The sequence below is a fragment of the Bos javanicus genome, chromosome 15 (genome assembly GCF_032452875.1).
Source record: "Bos javanicus breed banteng chromosome 15, ARS-OSU_banteng_1.0, whole genome shotgun sequence".
Classification (NCBI taxonomy): Eukaryota; Metazoa; Chordata; class Mammalia; order Artiodactyla; family Bovidae; genus Bos; species Bos javanicus.
The window spans coordinates 62,974,294-62,993,468 of record NC_083882.1 but is presented as its reverse complement, the minus strand read 5'-3'; the positions used below and the strand labels follow the sequence as shown (position 1 = coordinate 62,993,468).

General features: G+C 42.8%; 1 long non-coding RNA gene across 1 annotated transcript in view; it reads left to right on the top strand.

Moving 5' to 3' along the window:
- The window catches only part of LOC133226925 (uncharacterized), a 34,909-nt gene extending 17,240 nt beyond the window's left edge, over positions 1-17,669 (top strand). The window contains exons 3-5 of the long non-coding RNA XR_009729664.1: positions 12,465-12,560; positions 15,284-16,833; positions 17,244-17,669. This is a non-coding gene — a long non-coding RNA (uncharacterized LOC133226925). The remainder of the gene's footprint in view (positions 1-12,464; positions 12,561-15,283; positions 16,834-17,243) is intronic.
- The last annotated feature ends 1,506 nt before the right edge of the window (positions 17,670-19,175 follow it).

Genomic DNA, 19,175 nt, shown 5'->3' with positions numbered 1-19,175 from the left:
AGCTCGGAGAGGTTTGTCCATTAAATTTAATTAAGCTTTCTTTAGAATCACATGTCTCGGGAAATCTACTACACCCAGGGGACAAAGCATTTGCTTTTGCCAGCCTTTGCCTTGCTCTTCGTGTTATTCTTTCTGACCAGAAAGCCCCCATGCCTTTATTGTGTAGCAGTGATCATATTTAACGGCCAAATTCTAGGCATGTGAGTTGCGGAAATTCTTGCACAACCCACCCACAGTTTCTGGCTTCATCAGCCTCTTCAGTGAGAGCCCTGGGGTCCAGAAGCTTGATTTTCGCTCTTAAACTGGAATGCCTTTAACAGAGATTTGCACTGTTTCAAAGACAGTGTCCCTGGGTCTCTGAGATTATTGTATCTCTCCAGCAGATCAGACACTCGGGAAGCCGAGACTCCCTCGTAGGGACCAGCTGGGAGAGGCATGTGTGCCAGCCAGACTCCGAGTGGGTGTGAATTCCTCAGTTCCCAAAAGGAGCAATTCTGTCTGCTGGGCTGTCCGTGCCAATGCTTACCCTGGCAACTTTCTTGGAAGTGAAGCCTGGCGTGCTGCAGGGGAAATATTTCCGTGTTTCCCGTCCTTCTGCACTTGGAGGGATATGCCACTCAGAGCTGCTGTGTTAAAGCTGCTACTGAAAGCAGCCATCAACACCCCAGGTGACAGCGTAACACGTGCTGGCACACTCACCCCTCTCTCTTATCCTCCAAATCCCGATGTAGAAAGTTGAGGGGGGTGAGGGCTCCAGCTTTCAGCCTCCACTTTCCCTGGGGTGCTCCTAGAACATTAGTTTGTGTTGCAGGGGCTGGGGGGTGGAGAGGAGGCTCCCTGGTCAAATGGCCCAAGACAGAATGGATTAAACAGAGATAAAAAGGTTTATGGCAGGACTTGCGGAACCTTTAATGTGCTAAAGGGCTAATGGGTGTGAGAGAAGAGGAATTAGGGTATTGGTGTTTTCCAAAGTAATTTGACCACAGAATTTTTTTTTTTTCTTAGAACTTTACCAGGGAGGGGTATTAAAAGGAACAACCTTTTTTTAAAAAGTTAAAATTCATTTTTTTTTTTTTAGATATATGGACCATTTAAAAAATCTTTATTGAATTTGCTGCAACACTGTCCCAGTTTTATGTTTTGGTGTTTTGACTGTGAGGCATATGGATCTTAGCTCCCCAACCAGGGATCGAACCCACAATCCCTGCATTGAGGGTGAAGTCCTGACCTCTGGACCACCCAGGGAAGTCAGTCCTGGAACATAATTTTTGGAACATAATCAAGGAAATCATCCTTGATTCTTCCTTGTTCTTCTTTCTACAAGCAAAACACTCAATCTTCCTCGTTTCTTTGTTGTTTAGATGCAGAGGTCCTGGGTATGTCTAGTGAACCAGGGTGGGCTCTGCTAAAGATTTCTGTGCAAGAGAAATGAGTGGCCTCCGGGAGGGAAGAAGGAATATGCATCTTAGGGAAGAAAAAATGCACAGGACAAGCTTGACCCAGTGGCAGAACCTGAGTCAGCAGAAGGAAGGTGCGAAATAGAGCCTGGAGGGATCTTTCTATCTGGCTCTGTCCTCTGTGCACCACTGAACACAAGCCTTAGAACCAAGGAGGACGGCAGGGCTGGAAGTAAGGTCTCTGGTGAGCGCTGCTCAAGCAGCACTGCTCTGGGCCTCCCACAGAATTTAACGCACAGGAAGGAAGGGGGCTTTCTCTCCTATTTTGCAGCAGGACCCTGTTTGACTCTGGTCTGTGCCTCCTCTGGGCTGGAGGGAGCTGTATTCAGTGGAAGGATTCGGGGGGACCAGGAGGAAGTGGCAGATGACGTGGTGACTGACAAGGGAGCTGATCTATTTGCTTGCACACATGTGTGATGCTTCTGGGGGTCTCAGGGATCCTACTGGCACAATCCTGCAGCAGTAAATGAGGACAAAAGATACTTGTACATTATTTGCAAGGAAATTCGATTTGCGCTACTAGGCGGGTGAGGCTTGACGAATCATTAGTTAGGATATTCATCTTTCAGCCTTAATAGAGACCTAAGTAACAGTGTCATTTAAAAATAGAAAGTATTGTGTGAGCTAAGTTGATTCAGTAGTGTCTGACCTTTTGTGATCCTGTGGACTGTAGCCCGCCATATGAGATTCTCTAGGCAAGAATACTGGAGTGGATTGCTATGCCCTCCTCCAGGGGATCTTCCTGACCCCGGGATTGATCCTGCATCTCTTACAGTCTCCTGTATTGGCAGCTGGTTTCTTTACCACTAGCACCACCTAGGAATTCCAGAAAGTATTAATATTTTGGAAATGTTTGTCTCCTGCAGAATTTCAAACCAATTTTTGGTTCAGGAGGTGGCTCTCCTCTCAAGGTGTCCCAGGGCCCAGGTCTCTTCTCTCTGGTTGCTTCCCAACTCCCTAGGGTCTCTGCCTGGGTCAAGGGATCAAAGCTAGCCCAGTGCCACCTCTCTATCCCACCAACAGGGCAGAGAAAGAAGTGGAAGATAAACAACTTCCTTTTAAAAAATTAATTTTGAAAAATTTCAAACATACATAAAGTAGAAAAACTTAATTGTATATTGTTCAGGTACTCAATCATGTCCGACTCTTTGACCCCATGGACTGCAGCACGCCAGGCTCCCCTGTCCTTCACTATCTCCTGGAGCTTGCTCAAACTCATATCCATTGAGTTGGTGATGCCATCCAGCTACCTCATCCTCTGTCGTCCCCTTCTCCTCCTGCCTTCAGTCTTTCCTAGCATCAGAGTCTTTTCCAAAGAGTCAGCTCTTGGCATCAGGTGGCCAACGTATTGGAACGTTAGCTTCAGTATCAGTCCTTCCAATGATTATTCAGGACTGATTTCCTTTACGATTGACTGGTTTGATCAACTTGGAGTCCAAGGGACTCTCAAGAGTTTCTAACACCACAGTTTAAAAGCATCAGTTCTTCAGTCCTTAACCTTCTTTAGGGTCCAACTCTCACATCCATACATGACTACTGGAAAAACCATAGCTTTGACTAGATGGGCCTTTGTTGGCAAATTAATGTCTCTGCTTTTTAACAGGAGAGTTAAAAAGTTGATGAGTTCTCTAGTGTTTCCCATTCTATTGTTTTTCTCTATCTCTTTGCATTGATCACTTAGAAAGGCTTTCTTATCTCTCCTTGCTATTCTTTAGAACTCTGCATTGGGATGGATATATCTTTCCTTTTCTCCTTTGCCTTTTGCTTCTCTTCTTTTCTCAGCTGTTTGTAAGGCCTCCTCAAACAACCATTTTGCCTTTTTGCATCTACTTCACTCAAATTGAACAATTATGAAGACTTTAACAGCATCCTTGTAAAGATTGATCTGAAAGTTGTTCATATCACTTCTCCTTACATCCCACTGGGAAGAATTTTGTCACGTGGCTACATGGACCTGCAGAAAACCTGGAGATGAGAATTCTGCCTGGATCCATGCATACTGCCAAATAAAAGAAAGGGAGATACCTTTATGGCTGATAACCCTATCAAGTGCTACAAAGATAAAATTGACTTATGTGTGCCCCCTAAAGCAAGATTTCAGGATTAGAATTCTTTTCCATCAACAGGCCCAGGGTAGGAGGTTGTGTGACTTTGGACCTCAATTTAGGCTCAGCTATATCAACAGAGATCAATACATATACTTTTCTGAGTTGGCTGCCAATATTTTAGAAACACTATTTGGATATTGGATGACTGGAAGTTAGACATTCTTATGCAGAAAGCAAGAAAGCTGAAAGCTAAGTGGGGTCGTATTTCTGGGCAAGTTTTAGGTCATCTGCTCTTTAGAATTTGGGTCTGTTTCCTAGTCCATGGAGTAGAATGGTTGATGATGGTCTTACCTTGAAAGAGAAGGTTCTATTGAAATCTTTTGAGACACTATCACAATAATGTGGGAATTAGGTCAAAGAAATGGTTGTGGCCGGTATTGTTTAGGATGTGTTATGGGCTGAATATTCTTGTCTCCACCCCTCCATTCATACATTGAAGTCCTAACCCTCAGTGTGATGGTATGTGGAGATGGAGCCTGTGGGGAGTAATTAAGGTTACATGAGGTCATAAAAATGGGGACTCTCATAATGGGATTAGAGCCCTTAGAAGAAGAGACCCCCGAGAGCATGCTACACCCCTGCCTCCCCACTCTCTGCCATGTGGGGATGAGAAGGCAGCCATCGGCAAGGCAGGAAGAGAGCCCTCACAAGGAGCTGAATCAGCCAGCACCTTGATCTTGGACTTCTCAGCCTCCAGAACTGTGAAAAAACTTATTTCTGTTGTTCAAGCCACCCAGTCTATGGTATTTTGTTATGGCAGCCTGAGCTGACTAATGTAGGATGCTTAGGTTACAGTTATAAAAACTCGAAGTGGCTTCCGCAATAAGAAAATGTGTTGGTTCATGTGTCGATGTAGCAGCAGTCATTCCAGGCCTGGAACTCCAAGCAGGGCAGCATCCACACACAGAGACTGGCTTTCCTGCAGCCATCTCCTAAAAGCAAGGACACTCTTTTCCTGGGTGCCTACATAACTTACTGGCCCCAGTGAGACCCCATGTCTATTCTTGTACTGGTTCTTGAGGCCAGGAGAATGCCATGATCTGATTGCGTTAGATGACAGTTCCGAAACCAGAGGGCAAAGGGTTCCGCTGGCAGCTGGCTTGGACTGTTCAGAATCCAACCCTAGAGCAAGAATCAGCTCCCCAGCCACTACATTGCGCACAGTGGGGAGGGGAACAGTGTTGTTAGAGAGAGAACGACAGTGCTTACTTCATAATCCTTTGATTTTACTTTATTAAAAGGATTTAAGAATATAACCCAGAAAAAAACTTAAGCCAATATCCTATAAACACCATCATTAAAATCTTCATCCCCAGATCTGTAAATTATTCTTTATTGCAAAGAGGATAATAAATCATAATGATATTGCTAATGAATCACCAAAATGAATGTTACAAAAGGCTTAATGCTCAGCTATTGGCTGACCAAGGAAAACATGAATTTAGCAAAAAATATTATGCATGCCTTTGACAAGTTATGGTTTATTCCTTGCCAACAGATTTTTTTTCCTCCTGAAATGAACTCATTTGTACAAGGATTTTGCTGCCTTGTTTAAAAACTATCCAAGGCTTGTAATATCTAAATATCAGAGAACAATAGGATGCATGCATCTTGACTGCTACAGCAATTTGTACAAACCGAGGGGAAAAGTTACTGATGGGACAGATACTGAAGGTGAATAAGCAAGTTTTGGGGTACCTTGAAGACTTCAGAGGGATATTAGCTTTCCATGGTCATTAAATAGATAACATTTCACTTCCTGCATCCTAGAAATCAGAAAATGGAGGTGGGCAGGTGGAGATGAAGGTACAGGCTTTGTCACTTGCTAGCTTGTGACTTTAGGCAAGTTGCTTAAGCACCATGGGTCTCAGTCTCTTCCTCTGTAACATGGGAGGGATCATCTCTACTTCTGAAGGTTTCGTGAAGATAAAAGGTGATGTGTGCAGCTTAGCACAGTATTTGGAACTCAGTGTTTAACGTGACAGCTCTTATTAAAATACCCAGGGTATGCCAGAGACCTCCAGATGCTCCAGGAAGCACAAGGGGAGCATTCTTTTAGGGAATCTTGGTTTGCTTGATCAATTAGCTCTTTGTTGGCTCTATCAAGAGCTTCTCACATGACATAGTGAAAGAATCTGCCTGGCAATGCAGGAGATGCAAGAGACTCAGGTTTGATCCTTGGGTCAGAATGATCTCCTGGAGTAGGAAATGGCAATCCACTCCAGTATTCTTGCCTGGAGAATCCCATGGACTGAGGAGCCTGGTGGGCTACCATCCATGAGGCTGCACCGTCCGTAGGAACATGACTGACCAAGCACAGATGGACTCTATCAAGCCAGAGTTAGTGATGTCTCTTCTTCCATCCACAGTGACTGTAAATTGGGGAGTGCCTTGAGCTTGAGGTTTTCCTGTAGATTCTTGAGATGGACCAAAGTTTTCTGTTAAACACAGCAGCCCTTGATCAAAAAGGAGAAACAGTGCTGAAACAGAAAAGCCTGTTGTCTGATATGATCTTTCTGGGTCTGTTTTCTTTAGTCTCCTTCATGGTTCCTCAGCTGATGGAATGGAAGACTGCACATGAAAAATTCTTTTTCATTTTGTTCTTTTAAAAATTTTCAGCTACCTAAAAATTATTTTTGAAAATGCACTGTACACTCTGAAAAATGAAGCAATATGAAGTAAATGAAAATCTCTCTATGATGAAGATTCCTTTGAAGACTGGTTCATATCATTCTTCTAGAACTTTTAAGCAAATGTAGATATACTGAAACTATGTAGATTTCAATATAAGTGGGAAAACACTCTATATATTAGGTTAAAGAGCAAGAGGAAAAGAGAGGAGTAGAGAAGAAACTATGCTATTCTATGAAGCACTTCCTTTCTATTTGATGAACACCATTCAATATTAATGCTTTAAAGGCCTATCTTTTTTAACAGCAAGCTCTTAGATTTTGGTTGTTTCCAACACTTTATTATTAAGAAAAAGAAAGGTGTGGACATCTCTTGCATACAACATTGTTTTGAAGTAGCTTGTCAAATATTTGAAAATACAAAATAAACCTTTGAAGAAAGTCTCCATTTGTCTATATCAACTGTTTGTCTGACAGAACGTTGTGGACAAATGACCAAGCTGATGTGAGAAAAGCAAGCCAAGATGCTTGAGCTTAGCTGAAATCCCACCAAGCCTCTGGCCTTGCTGGTCGAAAGGTCATCTTTGCGGGCAAGAGAGATCTTGTTCAATGTACTGGGGCTCCCAAAGAGTCTGGAAATTACTATCACCTGGTTCATTTCCAGAACCACCTGGTCAGTCCTTCTCTACTGGGCTCAGTCCACCAGGTACATCAAAGTGGACTTGAACACACCGGACTTTCTCTGTCTCCCAGAGGTTTTATACAACTACACAACAGAAGGCTGCTGTGGTGAGTTTTGGAGCAATTTGTTCTTTTTGATATTAGCACGTTAATTAATTTTTGGTATGGATATATGTTTATTTATACCTCTATTTATCTGTGTCTCTATTGTTTCCCTCTCTCTAAATATACACACACATACAGGGACATAGAGTATCTTTCCAATTTTTTTCTGAGCTTTCTGCCATTTCAGAAATATCATTGACCAAAGATATTACCCCAAGTCAAAAAGTACTTCCCAGTACACTATTCCTCCGTATTGATAAAGGAATTTCCATGGTAGTCCTTCTAAGAGCAAAGCCTCGGCTCTCACAGCATTCTATGAAAAACATATTATTTCCTTCTGGTACATTAATTTTTGGATTACTCTGGGGGACAAAACACCACCAAAGTAGTGGTTTGGCTATAAACTCCCTTGACATCTGGCCAAACTTCTAAATAATAAGGATGTAATTGCTTTCGAGCTCTCACCACTGAGATTTTCTGGCTACTTCTTACATAAATGAGAAAGTTAGCATTGATATTTTTGTGGTAATAAAACCACAACTTTCATAATATTTACCAAGCTGCAATCAGATAAGAGCTCATTTTGGGGGCATCGGGGATAATATTTAGCATGGTCAATTAGGGAGTGGTGAGTGTTGCCAGAAGTGACTTTTTAGAGAACTTATGGGATTTCAGCTTCTCTCGGGATGCTAGGAAGGGCATGGACACAGCTTCAAGGTCCTGCCACTCACAACTTTCACAAGTTAGTGTTTGAGACATTGTTTAAGGTGAGCAGAAAGTTCAGGGTGAGCTTGTGGTGATTACTTTGGGTTTCTCTAAGCTCTTCCTTTCTGTGTTTGCAGAAATGTGACCACCCTCCCATGGAGTGTTCTTCTCTAGGACAGTGTTTTTCAGACACTCTCCTCTAGCGGCAGCAACAGTAATGGTTGCATGCGTGTGAAGTCCCTTCAGTCGTGTCCAACTCTTTGCGACCCTGTGGACCGTAGCTCATCAGGCTCCTCAGTCCATGGGATTTTGCACGCAAGAATACTGGAATGGGTAGCCATGCCCTCCTCCAGGGGTTCTTCCTGACCCAGAGATCAAACCTACGACTCTTACGTCTCCTGCATTGGCAGATGAGTTCTCTGCCACTGGCACCACCTGGGAAGCCCCACAGTAATGGTTATCATTGGTTGAATCCCTACAAGGTGTTGGGTGCTGTGCAGAGCACTTTACACCAACATTTTCAGATTTAATCATTCTTAAGCCAGTCAGAGGCTTCTCAAGTGGCACTAATGGTTAAGAATCTGCCTACAATGCAGGAGACACAGGAGATGGTGAGTTCAGTCCCTGGGATGGGAAGATCCCTGGAGGAGGAAATGGCAACCCACTCCAGTATTTTTGCCTGGAGAATCCCATGGACAGAGAAGCCTGGTGGGCTACAGTCTATGGGATCACAAAGAGTCAGACAGGACTGAGCGTGCATGCACACAAGCTCAATCAAGTATTAATATCATTATCCCCACTGAAAGATGCAGAGACAGGCTCATACAGATGATCCAGAGTGACATGTTAGTCTATGAAAAAGTTGAGAGTTACCTGCTACTGTCTGATGTAAAGGTAAAGCCTTTGACGGCTACACCTTCCCACTGCCATCTCCCCATCCTGTTTTTGATTGCCTTGTAGCCATCCAGGAGGGTATATTCCACAGTAGAGGTTCTCAGCATTAGCTGTGACATGAAATCAACTGGGAAACTTGGAATAAAAAACAGATCCTGGGGCCCCATGTCCAAACTTTCCTGCTGGTGCTGAATCACTGTTGTTTTCAAAGCTCCTCAAGTGACACGTATGTGTAGCCAGGGCTGAAAGGCAGTGCTCCTTAAGTTGATTTGATCCGTGATTTCTGTTGTTGGAAGTGCAGGGCTGCACTGATGTTCCAACCAAGCTGCTAATAATTAAAAACAAAGCAGAGTCTGGCCATCGTGCAAAGGCCGATTTCCACATTCATAAAATTTCACTGGCATTCAGTTGAAAGCAAACATCAATCACTTTACTTATGATCTCTGGTGAGGGTAGTGTGGGCCAATAGATGGGTGGAAGCTGGTATTCAGGGTCCCAAGTGTGAGTACCCCAAACCTTGGCCATGCACAGAATATTTCAGGTCACTGGTCCGTGTGTGCCTGAATGAGTGCTTAATTTCCTTTTTTAGACCTCAGTAATTTCTAGCGGAGTGTATAGAGTTCATGACACAAACACATCTGGATTTGAGGGTGTGGATCTGAAATATTCGCCGGCCAATATGTTGGGAGCAGCTGTTGCCTTGGCAGCCGGGGAGGCTGGGGGTGATCTCATTGGAGGGCCCATCTGGGGCTTCGCTTGCCATCACACAGCTTCCTATGCTGATTTCAGCTGCGCTTCCAAGCTGGGTGCTCCCTCTCCTGCCCAAAGGCATCTTGTAGCCTTCTCCCTCGCGATGAGGGGTGCCCAGAGCCTTGACACTGCTGCATCTCATGCAGAAAATGCCAAGAGTGTGGAAATCCTTCTTTTCTTAAAGGAGACTGTGTCACCAATTGAGGCTGGTCTGTGCCAGACTCCATGCCTGCCCACAAAGGAGCTCCTAAAAGCCAGCAGTGAGAGGCAGGCCCTCCTTCTTCAATCTGGCATGGAGGATTGGATCAAGGGCCATGGACCCAGGCAGAGCTGGGTCTGAACACACATTCTACCGCTTTCTAGCCTTTTGACCTTTCTTAGACAAGCCATTTCTCTGAGACTCTGTTTTCTTGCCTGTAAAGTGGAGGCATGAAAGCTCCTTCACTGGATTGTTTGGAAAATTAGATGAGTGGCTGGCACATACAGCAGAGGCCTTTTCCCCTTTCTTCCCCTCATGCAGCTGCTTCTAGATTGCGTGTTGTCATCTGAGCAAGACCCATTTGCCAAGGTCAAGCTAGCAATTTAACAAGCAGTTCCCAGAACTTCTATTTGCCATTCACCATAGCACTCCCTGCTGCGTGCACTTTCCTGTCTCTGAGCTGTCCCTCATGCTATGCCCTCTGCCTTGAAAGCTTTTCTCCCATATTCCCTCCTGTTCTTCTCCAACCAGTTCGGTTCTCACCTTCTCACACTGATTCTCTTGGCTGCATGTGATCTCTCGCCTTCTAGATCACCAGAGGCTCTCATACAAGGGACACCCAAAATGGTTAATGCTCTGAGCTCACTGTCCACATCCACAAAATAGAGATAAATATACTATTACCCTTTTCCAAATTGTTTGTGAGGCTTAGATAAGATGTAGGATGTAAAATATTTAGAACAGTGTTGAACAGTCCAGGTTCAGTGCACGATGCTGGATGCTTGGGGCTGGTGCGCTGGGATGGCCCAGGGGGATGGTATGGGGAGGGGGAGGGAGGAGGGTTCAGGATGGGGAGCACGTGTATACCTGGAATTTTTTTAATTTTAAAAATTAAAAAAAAAAAAAAGTGAAAAAAAAATAAATAAATAAATTCATTTCAGTATTTAAAAAAAAAAATAAAATAATATATGAACCAGAAAAAAAAAAAGAAAACCTACTAATCCCAGAAGAAGAAACTCTGATCATTTGAATAGCTTTCCACTGAGACTGGTGAAACTTATCTCAGAGGAAAAGAAGAATTAAAATCTTTTCCAAAAAAAAAAATAAATAAAATAAAATATTTAGAACAGTGTTGGACACAGTAGATGTGCAACAAACATTAGCTAACAGAAATATAATGAAAATACCTTACAATAAATAGTCATAGTATTACATAATGTGGGCTTCCCCTGGTGGCTCAGCAGTAAAGAATCTACCTGCAATTCAGGAGCCACAGGAGATGCAGGTTCGATCCCTGGGTCAGGAAGATCCCCTGGTTGAGGGTAAGGCAACCCACTCCAGGATTCTAGCCTGCAGAATCCCACGGACAGAGGAGCCTGGTGGGCTATAGTCCATAGGATCCCAAAGAGTCAGACACAAATAAAGCGACTTAGCAAGCACAGTACACAATGTAACAAAATTTGACAATAAGAAGAGGAGGGAAAAACACTATGGGGCTGGCAGTTGAAAGAACAAGATTGTAAAAATCCAAATGGATTCCCAGTCCCCAGCTTCTTCCGGAAATGTGACTACACTCTTAGGGTTAATGAGTTTCTAGAATAAGTTCTATGTGGAAGGAAGAGGTTTCAAGTGCCAAGTTCTATCCACTCCAATTCTCATGCATTGTAACCCTTGGCAAATCTTCTTCACCCAAGAGTTTTGATTTTGGCTCAGCTTTCTAGCAAGGTACCAGTTAATTATGGTAAACGGATCAGGCATTCTTGGGCAGCAGAGAGATGCTGGACAAATGTGGGACAGCAATGTTGGCGGTAAGGGGTTTATTGTTTATTATAAGCCAAATAAATGCCATCAGGGGATTGATGAGGAAGCCCATGTCCACTTTGGGGGAAGCTAAGGTCTGGCAGGGTGGGTGGAGTGGTGACTGCTTCTAAGGAAGACTGGGGAGGATATTGGAACCATAACTATTGCTTCATGGGATGGGGAATCCTGACCCCTCCATTCAAACAGCTCAGTCTCAGCCCATCCTGAGGCCTCTCTCTGGTAACCTCGGAGCATGCATAGGGTCCTAGGATTCAGAGCTCTCTGAGATGTCAAACGTCAGTAATTCCTTTGTCTTTGACAGCCCGAGTCACATCCTTCATTCAGCATGTGATTTGGGATAGGCAGTGCGTGAGTGCTAAGTTGCTTCAGTGGTGTCCGACTCTAGGAGACCCCATAAACTGTAGTCTGCCAACCTCCCCTGTCCATGGGATTCTTCAGGCAAGAATACTAGGGTGGGTTGTGGTGCCCTCCTCCAGGGGATCTTTCCAACCCAGGGATCAAACCCGCGTCTCTTAAGTCTCCTGCACTGGCAGGTGGGTTCTTTACCATTAGCACCACCTGGAAAGACTTGAGCAGAAATCTTAGCCTTACCGTTCCCTTGTTCTCTCAGTTTGCACCAAAGACCTCACCTCGCCGACTTCCAGGTTCCTTGACTGTAATGTGGGGATCTTTGCAATTACCTTACACTGTAGTTTTTCAGAGAGAATGGGGAAGCTGTAGAATAGAATGGGGTGGGGGAGGCTGTGGTTGGAAAATAAGGTCTGTCTTAGCAACTAACAAGCTGAGAGCTGATTAGTTCATTTCATTTAATCCTCCCCACCATTCTGTACCTTGATTCCCATTTTACAGATGAGGAAACAATGGCTCAGAGAGGCAAGGTAAACTGTTCTAGGCCTCAGGAGGAGAAAGAGGCCGCACTGAGATTTGAACCCAGTTTTCTAAGACTCCACTGTGCTCTGCCTCCCACCCAAGTACATAACACATCTGTAGGTTATCTCGTTTCTGAGCACAGTCAATGTGGGCTGCTCTGCTGGGCGCAAAGAAACCTTGTTGACTTGCTAAACTCACACTACAAGCCCTGCTTCTTGCCCTTTCTCTTCTCATTTATCCACAGACCCCCAGATGGCCGTGGAGGTAGCCAGGTGGCCAAGAATTTCAGTTAGAGGAAATTCCATTTGCTTCCTATCCAAGATGACAGTGCGTTTTCCAGGTAAAGTCGGGTATCCCTAATGCACGAGAGCAGTTGAGAGTGGCCTGGGCGGCCCCTTCATTTCTGAGCCAGTCCCAGCAGAGAGCTCGCCGGTGTTGTTATGTGTCCTTATTCGTTAAGGATTCTCTGTATTGAGATGCAACCTAATTAGGGTTGAGCTCAAAGCCTGTTCTTTCGGGGGCTTAGTTCATAAAAGATTAATGTTCATTTTCCTTGGGTTTTGTTGCAGAATTCAGCTGGAAAATATCCAGGGTGCATTTCTTCCAAGAGAAGTAGCACTTTGGTGGTTTGTGAAAATCCCTTTTCCCTCATGTCAAAACCTTGTTTTTTGGTTTTTTTTTTTATGGCCCATTCCCCTCCCCCCGCATGACCATTTTAGTTTCTGAAGATGTATAAGAGAAGAAAAAGGGAATTCCGTAAACAGAGAAATCTGTTGGAGATATTATTCACAAGGAACACATCTGATTATAGATAATTTTAAAAAAACAGGTAGCAAATAAAAAGTGCGCCATAGAAAGCAGTTCTGCATTCATTCATTTATTCCAGGATTCAGCAAACATTTATTGAGCACCTGTTATATGTCAAGTATTTACATCTTGTATTTCACATCTTGTATTTACATCTTTTATTTCATCCAACTTTTCTGTTTGTGATTTGCTTGAGCAATTTAACTCCATCATTAGAGCACTAACAGGAAGTGCTTCCTACATATGAATGGGTAGCTTCTGACAGTCTTCTGCCAAAAGGAAAACCTACCTATCCAGGTTTTTAAAAATTAACTGTATTTTTGGATAACAAAAGTTAGCCATATGTCAATGGTAAAAAATGCCCAAGCATACGGGTTGATTGAGAAGTAACAACCATTTATAATCCCAACCCCTGGAGACTTTCTTTGTTAATAGATTGGTGTCTATTCTTCCAGGTTTATTTTTAAGCAATAAACTATAATAACAATATAATTCTACTTACAAAAATGAGAAACGGACAGTACTTCTGTTCTGCAACTTATGTTATTCACAAAGTTAATATAACTTACCCTATCATGGTAATATCTTCACATCAGCCCAGAGAGAACTTCCTTGCTGTTTTAGTGTCTGCATAGTATTATTCCACTGTGTAAATTCCATGTCATTTACCAGCTCCCCATTCAAGATATTTTGGTTGTTTCTCCTTTGCTTTCATCATAGCAATGCTTCCGTGGACTCTTTGTAGCTAAGTTTGGGTATTTCTGTGAGTTTTTCTGTGGGTAGATTCTTAGAATTGGAATGTACTGAGTCAAAATGATGAATTACCTTTTTTTCTCAATTCTCAACTTTACGAAGTGTCAAGATCCTTCACACAGTGAAAAATTTCTCTTCTGTAATCCTTTCCCTCACTCACCCTCTTTTATCTAATTCCATTCCTCTCAAAATATTTTTAAGGCAAGACCTAAACGGTAACAAGTGTTTGGGGAAATGGTGCTCTAATTTTGAAAGGAAAAAAAAAGTAGAACATAGGCAAGTCTATAATGCTCTGAGCAGCTCTGGCTGCCTATAAGTAAGCAAAAATAGCCTCTTCTCTTCCCTTAAGGTGCAATCGCAAAAGTTCTCGAGCTGATTGTTCCCCCAGAAGAGGCAAAGCCCAGGTTTGCTTTTCTTTACATTCTATTGGTGACCTGGGCAGTATAAAACAATAATAGTCATGGGTATTTGTAGAAGAGAGCATCATTTCAGTATAGGAAATTATCATATTGCTGAAGGAAAGCATAGAAGTTTGACTGATTCACTAAAACTCAGCAAAGTAATAATATCATCACAGGACACAGCATCTTAGTGACATGGGCTGAGTCATTTCTGTGTTGAGTGAGCTTAGGAATAAAATAGTTCTATTCTCAATTCTCCAATTTGCTGCTGCTCAGTCACGTCAGCCATGTCTGACTCTACGATCCCATGGGCTGTAGCCTACCAGGATCCTCTGTCCATGGGATTCTCCAGGCAAGAATACTGGAGTGGGTTGCCATGCCCTCCTCCAGGGCTTCTCCAATTTAACAAATTTATTGACTCTTATCTTCCCCCAAAACCTGTATTTTACAAATTTTGACATTTTCCTCTTTGTTAAAACTGAAAACCCATAGCCAGATATAGCATAGAAATGCAAATCTTATTTTGTGGACGTGTCTGATGTTTTAACTTCTGCTTTACCTGGGCTACGCTAAATGGGAGCCCTGTGTTGCCTCAGTTAAAAGACGGCCCCCCCAAAGGTGGCTTTCTCCTAAAGATTCTGGGACGACTTTGCTGACTCTGTCCAATAGAGGGCAGTACGTTTCTCTCATTGACCTGCTCAAGTTTGAAAAATACATGGTAAAAACGGAAGACTCAGTATCTTAGAATCCAAACACCTTTCTCTTTATTAAAGTCACTGCCAGAACACTTCTGATACCAATACACCTGTGAATATTTCAAACATAGGATGAGCACAAGGGATTTAAGTATTCCTTGTGCTAGAAATAGTGGATTTGCTTAGGTTCAAATCTATGAATGGAGTAAAAGTGTTTTCTAAATGTCCTGAAGCTGTTCCTTTTTACTGCTTTGATTTGCTTAGTTAAGTTAACTTTTTTTTTTTTTTTAAGTCTCACTATCCTGGAAGCTCAGGAAAATTGATTTTAAAGAGCTTGTAATTATAATCTAATCTCTTTCCAACACTATTCATTATCACATTTTTTTTTCAATTTGAATATTTCTTAGGGAGAAGATAAAAAACTTAGAGACCTGATGAGCTCTGGCAAGGAAGGGGACCAGGAGCAAGCACACCATTCTGTGCAGGTGGAAGGGCTGCCACTCCTGCAAAAGGAATTTTCCGTCAATTACAAACAATCCCACACAGTTTCCCTTGGATTGTCACAACGATTTTCAACCTAATGAAAGTTCAGTCCAATGCCACTGTCTGATTGTTCAATCACTATCTGATTGCCAGTTAGACTTTCCATCCTTCAAATTCCACCACAAGACAAAGAAGAGATAATGTCCCAGAGAAGTGTGGGAGGAGAGGGGGAAAAAAGGCAGAGGAAGGAAACAGGCATTGCCCACGCCTGAACTTTGTCGCCCCTGGATCAGTCTCCGGAGATGGAAGTCAGCATCCTGAAGGGACTGTGTTGGGTGGCCTGCTCCCTGATAGAGCAGCTGAGATCCAGGCTGCGTTTCTGCTGTTTTCATTCCGGTGGTACCTTGTCTCCCAAGCTTGCCCCTGTGACCAGGGGACTAGGTGTTTGTACCCTTGTGAGTCCTCTTTCACCCCTCCCTGGAACCTGAATTGGACCTGTGACTCACTTCTATCAATCAGATGTGACGGGAATGACACTGTGCAAATTTCTGGCTTTCAGAAACCTTGGCAGCTTCTACTTGTGTGCTCTTACCATGTAAGAAGCCCAGTTACCCTGCTGGAGAGGGTCCACCTGGAGAGGCCCTGGAGGATTTCTTCTCATGGAAAAAGAACCCACAAGAAGGTCAACAAGGTGCCAGATGTGTGAGTGAGAAAGCCATTCCAGCCCAGCTGAGTCTCCACAGAACTCCAGCTCCACTTGCTGTCTGATGGCAACTTCGTGAGCAATCCCCAAGCCAGACCAGCAGAAGAACCATCAGGCTGAGTCCAGTTAGCTCATAGAATCATGATAACAATTACTGATTTTAAGCCATTGTGTCTGGAGTTCTTTGTTACACAGCCTTAGATAACTGAAGAACTACCTGTATTACTTTGGCACTTTCTGCATGGATGGTGTTGCTGTCCTACAAGGCATGGAGTCTGGTTGCATTGGGAACCAGGCTTCCTGCTCTGCCAGCTCAAAGGAAGAGAATGAAGATGGTACCTGTGAGACAGAGAATGGGCTGTCTCATTTGCTTAGTTTAGTTAACTTTGTTTTTTTTTTAAGTCTCACTATCCTGGAAGATCAGGAAAATTGATTTTGAAGAGCTTGGAATTATAATCTAATCTCTTTCCAACACTATTCATTATGTTGGATAGGAGACCTTAAGTCTAGATCTTGCTCTAGTGCCAACTAGTTGTGTGACCTTGTGCAAATCAGTTGACTCATTTGAAAGAGGTGATGGTTGTACTATTAGAGAAGCAAATAAGAAGCCACCACTTTTCCTTTCTTTGTCTATGGCAGACATCAGGAATCCACTGTGGCTTTACTGAGCCTAGGCTTGGCCTCAGAATCCTTCTCAACACAGACAGCTGCAGCTTTCTGATCAGAATTAACTCATCAGATGAACCCTGTTTGCTAATCTCTGATTAAATGGTAAGTCCTCTTCTACTGCAGTTGGGTAAATGTTAGGTGACTTAAGAATAAATTAATAAAATAGTTAATTACAGCTAATTAATTTATTAGTCTTTTGGGAGAGCCTTGTGTTTGTTTTGGGGCTCCAGCATCCTCAGCAAAGGATGAATATAAGCTTTGGTGGTTCTGAGCTTTGCAACTAAAGCCCAACCAAAGGTAAACCCAATAGTGTCCCCAGTCATTGAAAATTTTTGATTGATGTCAGCTCAAATGCTGTTGGGAAGTAGACAGGTAAAGGGAAGAGTGAAGTGGACCCACCCCATGCAAAGGCGCCAGCCCCTGGGTCCTCCCGCTGATGGTTGCCATGGGGGGCTGTGAGTGTCTAGGAGGGTCTGTGTCGGTCTTGTGCTCATTCTGTCCCTGGCATCCAGAAGAGCGCCTGTCACTAAGATGTTTATTGAAGAAATGAATGAGCCTGCTTCCCTGTGGAAAACCATCAGCAGAATCAGCAAAGCAGAAAAAGAGGTGAAGAGGAAGAGGTGGAAGAAGAGACCAAAACAAACTGCAATTCACTGAGCATCTGCTAAGTGCTCAGGTGCTACAAGAGTTTTACCTGCATTATCCCATCAAACCCTTACAGCAAGTGCATGAGCCGGATTTTACGATCCCTCTATAATAAATGAGAGTTCTGAAGCTCAGAGAGGTTGTTTATTGTCCAAAGTCACAGAGCTAGCAAGTGGCTGAACTGAGGTTTAAACTCAGCTCTGTCTGCCTTTCCCCGTTTCACATTTAGACAGCTCAAAGCTCCTTTTCCATCTTCTCAGGTTTGTCTATGTGACCTTGTTATTCAGATTTTTCATCTGTAAAGTGAGGATAATAATACTGCCCGAATCATAGGATTGTTGTAAGGATGAAATGAGTTGAAACATGTAGAGTGCTTAGAATAGGGCATGGCATATAGTGGGCACTCAATAAAAAATTAGCTTTCTGTTCATTTCTGATGTTTTCTTTCTTACTCTACCACTAAACATAGTCCCACGTTGATTGTACAAGAAGTTATGTTGTACTCAAAATAAGTTGCCCAAATCAGAAAATGCTGTCTGTTTGTATATTTTATTTAATGTCCCCCAGCAATTTGTCTCCTGGTCTTGTTATTGTCTTTGTTTGTTTGCAGCCTGTTTTTAAAGATCCATCTTACATATAGTCTAGCTGGTCAGAATCACATCTTCTAACAATGAACCAGTGGAGGAAAGTTTTGGCATATGAGATATTTTCAGAAATTAGAAATGGCAATGGTCTTGGAGTGAGAATACCTGGCTGGCTGTGTGACCCTAAAAAGGGACACCATTCATCAGAGACTCAGTCTTCTCATCTATAAAATGAAAACAATAGTTAGCTACTTAAAACCTCTCTTTGCTGTGACAAGCAGTGGTGCCTGGGACTGCACTGTGATGTGGACAAGTGAGAGGCTAGCACAGGATGCTGCAGAGTCCCAGAAGCTGGCGCAACCCCGGGGCAGGACAGGAGCCTCCGTTAAGAAGCCTGAGCATCTGAATAATGAACATGTTATTTAAATGGAGCTGCGGTCTCGTGGAGCGCTGAGAAATCATTTTCCACACTTCACTATTCTTCTAGTCAATGGGGCTTGACTTGATTATTCTCCCTCGAGGCTTCAGGAGATGTGGGGAATGTTTGAGATTTGTTTAAAAATTAGCTAAATAAAATTTCCCCTCCTCCCCAGCAATAGTTTCTGTGACTGATGGAGCTTTCACTGGGTAATGTCTTAGGTGGATGTAAATCTGAGCACAGAAAATACACTTCATATGTCTGTATATGTAAGGTTGTGTATGTATGTGAATAGAATTTTTCATGTTTGAGGGGGGGTGGAAACAAAACAAAGACCTTGAATAGGAGTTTCTAAACAAGAGTCAGCCTTATCACCCTGATTTCATGGAAGCTGCCAAGTACCCATCCCTCAGATTTCACCCCCATTTGGCAACTGTCTGTCAAACAGACATCCAAGCTAGTATTTTTATTATTATGTGTATTCATATAATAACTTGAAATTTTTTAAACAAAGAATAAAAGAATTTAAATAAATGAATATATTAAATAAATGAATTTGAAATAAATTCTTTAAAATGTTATTTAAAAATAAAATTTTACATAAAGAAATGACCCTTTATTTTCAGATTCTAAAAGTGCCCTGTGAAAAATTTTAAAATGCAAGAAACAAAAATCACCAGAACCATCCCACTCAAAAATAACATTTCAAGCATTTTCTTTCCATCTCTTTAATGCACTCATAAATACATAGAAATGCATGGACACAATTGGATCAGGCTGGATATATGATTTTCTGC